Below are 9,776 nucleotides of genomic sequence, written 5' to 3'. Positions count from 1 at the left end.
ACCTCGTAAAAAAATTATAATCTCTCGCTCATCGCCATCTATTTGAAAACTTAATTTTTTGCTAAATTCCCATGCATTTTAAGCTTCACGAAGAGTCAGGTTTTTTTTCTATTATTAAAAGTTGAATCCAACAAAGAACTCTGTCTCGACTCTAAATCAACGTCGGCCCTAGCTTTTTTATTTTGTTTTCTAATTGCATTGTCATTTTTTTCTTATTAACTGAAGAAAATAATATGTTTTGTAATTCAAACATAGAACCATACTGTAAGGTATGGCTCATAAATATACCGGTAAAGAGGACAGGGGATGGAACGGAGTGAGCGAAGTGAACATCAACTTTCCTTACAAAGAAAGTCTCGTAGAGGGGGTTACGATTATGTGGGTTGGGGGTGCGGGGGCGTAGCCCTGCGGTATGGTACAGGGTTAATTTTTTAATTATGTACCAGGGTTTTCTATTATAAATAGAGATGTAACCTAAACCTATGAGAATTGAATAAAATTTTCTAGCGCTGCCTAGGAACCGAGGACGTAAGCACATTGTCGAACCTCGTTAAAATTCTTGTGTTCTTTCGTTTACTTTGCCCGATTTATCAACAATTGGTATCAGATGTCAGGAGCAAAATTCGAAGTCACGAAATTCGATGGTCTGGGTAACTTCGGATTATGGCAAACGAGGGTGAAGGATCTGTTGGCGCAGCAGGGGATCCTGAAGGTTTTGCGACCTACAAAGCCGGCGTCGATGGAGGAGGAAGATTGGGAAGAATTGCAACAACGAGCGGCAGGAACCATACGATTATGCTTGGTGGACGAGGTTATGTATCACGTCATGCATCTATCGTCTCCAGACGAAATTTGGAGGAAGTTGGAAAGTCAGTTTATGTCCAAATCCTTAACGACAAAACTGTATCTAAAGCAGCGACTGTATGGGCTGAAGATGCAGGACGATCATGATTTGGCGCAACACGTGAATGTCTTCAATCAAATCGTTTCTGATTTGGCTCAGCTTGATGTAAAAATTGAGGATGAAGACAGAGCGATGATTTTGTTGTGTTCGTTGCCTCCCTCTTACGAACACATGGTGACAACTCTTACATATGGGAAAGAGACTATCAACGTTGAGGAGATTACTGCAACCTTGTTGGCTCACAACCAGCGGAAGCATAATGCAGGGGAAAACTCTCAAGCCGATAGCTTATATGTTAAAGGTAATCGAGACCGTGGACGGAAGCCAGAGAAGGCAGGGTCTGGCAAGCGAAATTCCAGATCCAAATCTAGGGATAAGAAGACAATTCACTGTTACAAGTGCAAGGAGGCAGAACATATGAAGCGAGACTGTCCGAAGTTGAAAAAGTAGACTGATGAGAAGCGTGATGTTTCATCCAAGTCTGTGAACGTGGTCGAGGATGACAATTCTGATTGCAGTGAGGGTGATATGCTTTCTATTTCAACGAATCAATTGACGGATGCGTGGATTCTTGATTCTGGATGTTCTTATCACATCACACCAAATAGGGAATGGTTTTCGACATACAGGTCGGTTAATTCTGGTTCTGTTTATTTGGGTGATGATCGATGTTGTAATATTGTTGGTATTGGTGATGTCAGAATTAAGATGTATGATGGCTCTGTTCAGACGTTGAGTGGTGTTCGACATATCCCAGATTTGAAGAAGAATTTGATTTCTTTGGGCACTTTGCACAAGAATGGTTTTATCCCTAAGGCTGATGAGGATAGGGAAACCATTCAGATTGTTAAAGGTGCTTTGACTGTGATGAAAGGAAAGATGACTACAGGAAATATTTATAGATTGTTAGGGAGTACATTGCAGGTGGAGTTCATTCTGTTGAGTCCTGTGATGATACTACAAAACTGTGGCATATGCGTCTTGCTCATGACAAAATTACACAAAAGAAATCTGTTGCATGGTGTCAAAAGCTGTAAGCTCAATTTTTGCAAGTATTGTGTTCTTGGTAAACAGACTAAAGTCTGTTTCAAGACTGCGAGGCACACAACTCAAGGAAAGTTTGGGTGTATTTTTTGAAACAGAAATCTGAAGTTTTTGAGAAGTTCAAGCTGTGGAAAGCTGAGATAGAAAACCAAACAGGACGAAAAATCAAGTGTTTGCGGTCTGACAATGGTACGGAGTACACAGATTCACAGTTCTTACACTTCTTTAAAGAGCACGGGATTAAGAGACATTTTACAGTGCACAAGACACCACAACATAATAGTGTTGCGGAACGGATGAACAGGTCGTTGAATGAAAGAGCCAGATGTTTGTGGTTGAATGCGGGGCTTCCCAAACACTTCTGGGCCGAGGCTGTTAACATGGCATGTTATCTTATCAACAGATCGCCAAGGGCATCATTGGTTGGGAAAGTTGCAGAAGAGGTATGGACTGGTCATGATGTTAGTTTTGATAACTTACGGATTTTTGGTTGTCCTGCTTATGTGCATGTACCTGCTGATGAGAGATCCAAACTTGATGCAAAATCGAAGGAGTGCATTTTTCTGGGTTACAAGAAAGGTGTCAAAAGATTCAAGTTCTGGGATCCAGTTGCGAAGAAAATTGTGATCAGTAGAGATGTTGTTTTTGATGAACAATCCATGTTGCAACAGAAGAAAGACACGACAGTGGTGGATTTCGAGCAGTTTCCAGTTGAGAAACCAGAAACTTCTCAACTGACTTCTGGTGGTTCCACTACGGATGATTTGCAGGATTATAGTCTCGCCACAGATAGGGTGAGACGGACGAATATAAAGCCTCCGAGTAGATTGGGTTTTGAAGACTTGGTCTCTTTTGCACTTATTATTAGCAGTGATGATCCGGATAATTTTCATGATGCTGTTACTAGTCAGGAAAACGACAAGTGGATGGCAGCCATGGTTGAGGAGATAGAGTATTTAAATCACAATCGTACATGGGAGTTGGTTCCCCTTCCTGAGGGTAAAAAGCTGATTGGTTGCGAATGGGTGTATAAGAAGAAACCAGCAGTTACAGAAAAAGAGGGGGAGAAGCTCAAGGCTCGTTTGGTAGCAAAGGGTTTTTCACAGCAGAAAGGAGTTGATTATAATGAAATCTTTTCTCCTGTGGTCAGAAACACTTCAATCCAAGCAGTACTTGCATTGGTGGCCAGTTGGGATTTGCATTTAGAGCAGATGGATGTTAAAACTGCTTTTTTGCATGGAGATTTAGAGGAGCAGATCTACATACGGCAACCTGAAGGTTTCACTCAACCTGGAAACGAGCATTTAGTTTGCAGAATGAATAAATCTTTGTACTGGTTGAAACAGTCTCCGAGACAGTGGTATAAACGTTTGACTCCTATATGATCAAGATTGGCTACAACCGATGTGAGTATGATTGTTGTGTCTATGTTAAGAGCCTTGATGATGGTTCTTTTATTTTTCTATTACTGTATGTTGATGATATGTTGATTGCTGCGAAGAACATGGATGATGTTATCGGTTTGAAAACTTTATTGAGTCAGGAATTTGATATGAAAGATTTAGGTGCTGCAAAGAAAATTCTTGGAATGGAAATTTGCAGGGACAGAGACTCAAGGAGACTGTGGCTATCTCAACGGGGTTATGTTGAAAAAATGCTAGAAAGGTTTGCGATGAGCAGCGTAAAACCAGTTAGCACTCCATTGGTGAACCACTTTAAGCTCTCATCAGAACAATGCCCTAAGACAGATAAGGAAGCTGAAGATATGGCAAAGGTTCCGTATTCTAATGCAGTTGGTTGCTTGATGTATGCAATGGTATGTACTCGTCCTGATTTAGCTCATGCTGTTAGTCAAGTTTGTAAGTACATGTCTAAACCTGGTAAGCAACATTAGGAAGCAGTCAAGTGGATCTTTCGATACTTAAAGGGTACTGTGGGACATGGAATTATTTTTGGTAGTCAACGAGATAATCCTTTGGTTGTAGGATATGTGGATTCAGACTATGCAGGTGACTTGGATAATAGAAGATCTACGACAGGGTATGTTTTTAATCTTGGTGGAGGACCTATTTGTTAGAAGTCTACTGTTCAATCTGTAGTGGCACTATCTACAACTGAAGCTGAGTACATGGCAGCGGCTGAAGCTGCAAAAGAATCTTTATGGCTCACTGGTTTAGTGAAGGAGTTGGGTGTTCAACAAGGTGGAGTTCAGTTGCTTTGCGACAATCAAAGTGCTATTCACTTAGCTAAGAATCAGGTATATCGTGCTAGAACTAAGCACATTGATGTACGTTTTCACAAGATCAGAGAGTTGGTTGCATCTGAAGAGATTTTGTTTCAGAAGGTACACACTGATGAGAATGCCGCTGATATGTTCACCAAGCCAGTTACGACAGATAAGTTCAAGCATTTCTTGGACTTGTTGAATGTTTCAAGTTATTAAAGAACTAAGGTAACCCAACCCACATTGAATGTTTCCTAAGGGGCAAGATATTCGCCAAGGTGGAGATTTGTAAGGTATAGCTCATAAATATACCGGTAAAGAGGATAGGGGATGGAGCGGAGTGAGCGAAGCACATTGCCAAACCTCGTTAAAATTCTTGTGTTCTTTCGTTTACTTTGCCCGATTTATCAACACATACCTCTTTTCTTGACGACCAATCCTTTGTTCCTAACATAAAACGTAGACTCTTCTATGCCAGATGAAACTTTAAGAATGCTCTCTACTATTTCCTTAGCACCTTCAGGTAACGATTGAATTGAGTTTTCATACGAGACTAATAAATTTCCTTCTACAATTTTAATTGGATCTTCATCCTTTAAACGACCTATCTCTACTGTATTTGGACTGACCACTCTATTGTTATAGTCAAACGGACTATTCTCACCACCTAATAATTGAACATTCTCTACCTCAACATTATCTGGCACACCACAAATGAACTAGCTGTGAACCTATCGTTAAACACGGGGCACCCGACTTTAACCACCTCGATCATGCTAACCAACTCATCTTGTCTTTATGACTCTTTTATTTTTTGCCTAGGAACCCGACTTTAAACCTTGTTAGGATAGTTGGATGAAAAGATATCAAAGGGTGAGATTAACATTAAGAAATGGGAAGATATTCATTGGAAAATTTAACGAGTTAATCATCATTGATTTCCACTCATCCAACGATCTTACAAATGGTGTAAAACTAAAAGTTTTAATTTTATACTATGTAAACGAAAATAAAAGTTTTTTGTCCATTGAATATCTTCTCATTTACTACTATTAATCTCATCTTTTGATTCATTTCCTCCAACAATCCTAAAAAGGTGTAAAAAATTAGTTTTACACTATATATGTGTTAGAGTCCAATTACGATGTGTAAAACTCTTTTAGTTTTACACTTTTTTAAGACCGTTGGATTGAGGGAAATATAAGGCTGATTAACTCATTTTTTCCATTGAATATCTTCTTATTTTCTATTGATAATCTCAACATTTAATTTTTCTAATCCAATAGTCCTAAAAAGGTATAAAACTAAAATAGTTTTACACACGCACGCACACGCACACACATACGTAAGTTCAAGATATCCACTTACACTATGTAAAACTAATAAGTTTTACACTAATATATAGTCAATAGATTTAAATAAATAAAAGGTTTATGTCACGGACTAAACTTTTGGGTCAATGGACATTGGCGTAAATGTTCACAAGAGGGGTTCTATTGCGTAGACTTTGGGCTTGTTGGGCATGATATTGGCCCGGTTCTTAGAGAATGCTTATGAGTCCGTAAAGGATCGAGTTCGTGAAAGATCAAGTTCGAGGCGTACGAGAAAAGCGACGAGGGTGTTACATGTTCGATGGGGGCAATTTTGTCAAGGCTCGTGGATTCGGACCGAGACGTGTGTGCGCAAATTTCTGTAGGAGAATAATACAGACTGTCGGGCTTGCCCAGAACCATCAGACCTGGCCCGTTCCTTGGAAGATTCTAGGAAGGATAATATTATCCAATAATTAAGGATTTAATTATGGATAACGTTTTATTTGAATTCAAATACCATAGAGATAGAGTTCTTGATAAGGTATGATTCAATGTAAGCGTCGATGTACTTTGATCTAGACCGTTGGATCTTGAGGGCCTCAACTATAAATAGAGAGCTCATCCCCTCATTTGTAATCATTCAATTCAAATTCATTCTCTTCAGAGTAATAAAACTCAGGCATTTACTCTTACTCTCTCTGAGTTCTTTATTTCTAGCTTTCTAGCCTTGTCGGCTTGTTCTCCTTTATGCTGAAGCCTTTGTGGCTTGTATTGCCGATCGTGAGGGCTGATATAGCCTGGAGAGTGTTCCTTTCCGAGTTTTTCAAAGTGCCAAAGTGATTCAAGTCTGGTAACTTAGAAAGTTCCCACAGTGCTCATGCCTCGGAGATCCGCTTCAACCCAGGTGGCTTGGATTAGCCTCAATTGAGTTTTCTTCCACATTATTGTTCAACCCTTGAGGGTTTGTTCATCGCTTAGTGAGCCAGAGACTTGCAAGGATGTGGATAAGGCTGACTTAGGCGCCATTTCGACCTGTAAATCGTCTAAGTGCCGCAAGAATCGACTAGCAGAAGTCTAGCCCCATGACATTTAGATTTAATTAAAATTTATAACTCACGTTAAAATAACATTTTTCCTTTTTAGGGTTAGGGCGTAGGATTTATGGTTTAAGATTTAAGCTTTTAGGGTTTGGGTTTGGAGTTTATGATTTGGAGTTTAAACTTTAGGATTTAAGATTTGGGGTTTGATGTAAGGGTTTTAGAGTTTTGGGTTTTGGGGTTTGAGATTTAGGATTGGGGTAAAAAGAGATATTATTTTAATATAAATTAAAAGATATTTATTCATAAATTATAAATTTTAATTAAATCTAAATCATTTATTTATTTAAATCTAATGACTATAAATTAACATAAAACTTATTGTTTTACTTCGCCGATCCTGACATATATATATCGATCTGAAATTCAAGTGTTTGGACTTTCGAACCTCATTATTCAACATTAAAAACATGGAAGAAGAGCATGCAAGTTGGGATAAAGCATGCATCGTAAAATCAATGTTCTCGTGAATAATGACTCATTAATTTACCCAATTCGTATCCATTTGTTTTTTCATCTTTTGTTCAAATAGTAACATATTTAATCCCATCCCAAGAAAAATATAAAGAAACTACAAATTTACACATGCTTCTTAGTTGAGAAGGCAAACATTTCACCAGCAATTTTTATATTATAGTTATTTGTTCGTAACATGGAATTTTAAAATGTTAAGTAAAATTGATCAAATAAATGAAAAGAAAAATGCTACATGTATAATCGTAAACCCAAACTATATACGTTCTCCCAGAATCATAAAAATTCAATATGGCTTTAGAAATCTCTTCTTCCCAACAATCATTGCAATAATTAACACCATGATTGATATGCATTTCATCACCCTCTGTCTTGACCTCGACGATTGCTTCATCTTGTTTGGCAAACTCCTGCTTCGGAACGACCGGCATTCTCCACCAGATTTACCAATGGCATCGAAACCTTTCGATCGGCAGGTCGGCGAGCTGGTGTCGACTATTTGCGTGTCCTGTTTCAAAACTCTAACCTGCTCCTCTTCGTTATCTTCAGGAAGTAAATGCGGGGGAGGGCAATGAAAAGCATCATCATCTTCCCACTTTTCAATATCCATACCCCATTCATTACAATCAACCCCTGCCATTGCTAAAGCTTCAAGTGATACTGTAATGATTGAAAAAGCTTGAATATCTAATTTCACTCAATCGAAACTCCTACATATAAATGTCCCTACAAAACTGACTTTCACAACTAAAATTTCTTGTTTGAATTTAATTCACGGATGCAGCATACAAAAAATGAGGAATTTTCCCATCTGATGAGCTTTGAAGGTTGAACATTTTCCAAGAGGAAATGGGAAATGAGAATCAGATAAAGAAGGCGCACTAAATTCCCGTGAATCTGTTGGCTGACCAAAATCCGTTCAATGTTCTTTGCTGAAGGAAGCCGATTACGTTACATGATTGAAGCTATGATGCGAGCATCCGACTGTTATTTAATCCCTCTTCCTTTTATATTTTCTGAGAATTAATGAGAGTACTCAAAGATCACACCGGAGAGATGTCTGAAATTATTGTTATTTTATACCTACTGATATATGATTTGTTATTTTATAATTATTTAAATAAAATATTAATTTAAATAAAATACTATACAAATATTGTCTCAACAGTTAAGGTATAATTGAGCCATAAATGCCAATTTTGAATTATGAAAAACCTAACTTCAAGTGTTATTTGAAATTTGAGGTTTGAATAATGATAAGCTCTTTTTATATACAAATTTTATATTAATTAAGTTAAATAAATTTCAAAATAATATATTTCGATAATTAACAGAAGGGATGGTGGCTATAATGTCAATGGTGGTTAAGTACTTCTGACTTGAGTAGTAAACTACTAGTTATGGTGAAGAGATATCTGAGCTCTTTAGTTGTTCCTGGAGATCAAAAAGAAGCTCTCAAGAAGAAAAAGGAAGACCTCTTGAGAACAGTTGAGAAATCCCTTTTCGATAGGGGAGAAGACGAAAAATGATTCTCTATCCCTTAGAGTCATAGTCCTGGGAGTAGTGTGGCTACTAATGAGGATTGATGGTTTTTTTATGAGTTTTTCTAGGGAAAGTCTAAGGGACGACAACCTAATTTAAGGTTGAAGAATGGCAGGGAATGGACACATTCGAAAAATATTTTATAAAAATATAATACTTTTCAGTTAGACGCAACTTAAAATGTTAATTTTTTCTTAACATTTTTTGGTTGCACACCTTCTTCATAACATTTTTTTGTTGGCAACCGAAAATGTAAGCTTCTTCATAACATTTTCAACTAAAAATATTATGTTTTTTTATAAAATTTTTGGTTGTGTCCATTCCATGTCGTTCTTTAACCTTAAATTAAACTATCATATAACAGAACTTCTTGTTTTCTTGAAATATATTTACAAAGGTTTTTCATGGATCTCGTTGACATAAATTTATTACAGGTGCCACACTTATTTTTCTTAGTCTCGAGAATGATATATTGTGACATGATCTGAGATTGTTTGTTTTTCATACTAATGTTTTATGATGACATTTTAGTCTCGAGAATGATATAGTGTGACATAATCTGAGATTGTTTGTTTTTCATACAAATGTTTTATGATGAAATTTTGATGGGATTATGTCAACGATGAATGATTCGATCCTTTTAATTTAGGTAGAAAGCTATGTCGCTTAACTCTTATATGTGAAAAAATCTCAATGTTTTCCCCTTTTAGGTGAAGAAAGGTTAAAAATATTTTTGACGCAGTCATTTTAAAAATATGTTTATTGTAGTTAGCAAAGGATTCCTAATGTTGTAACTAGTGTAGTCATATTTGTATTAATTTTAATTTTTAATGAATTATAATTGTGATTTAAGTGCGAAAGTACTATGATGGCTAGCTTACAATGTTAGTGTATGTTGTATTATTTTTTGACAAGATTTTCAACATTTTGATATGTATAAGCATGCTAGTATGTGTCTTCAAAGTTGTGTTCACTACAGTAGATTAAAACATTCTATTGAGTAAAAATATTTTCGTTGAAGATTTTGTGTTGAAATGGCTTCAAAAGAAGAAATGATACGTTTTGATGATGTTCATATTTCGTTGACTGAGTTGACAATGGTAAATTTAATTTGTTTTATTTGATTTTAGTTTTGATAAAATTATAGTATTAATAATAATTATTTAAATTATTTTATT

The sequence above is a fragment of the Hibiscus syriacus genome, unplaced genomic scaffold, assembly GCF_006381635.1.
Source record: "Hibiscus syriacus cultivar Baekdansim isolate YM2019G1 unplaced genomic scaffold, ASM638163v2 tig00110331_pilon, whole genome shotgun sequence".
Lineage (NCBI taxonomy): Eukaryota > Viridiplantae > Streptophyta > Magnoliopsida > Malvales > Malvaceae > Hibiscus > Hibiscus syriacus.
The sequence above is the reverse complement of the archived record's forward strand: the minus strand, read 5'-3'. Positions refer to the sequence as shown.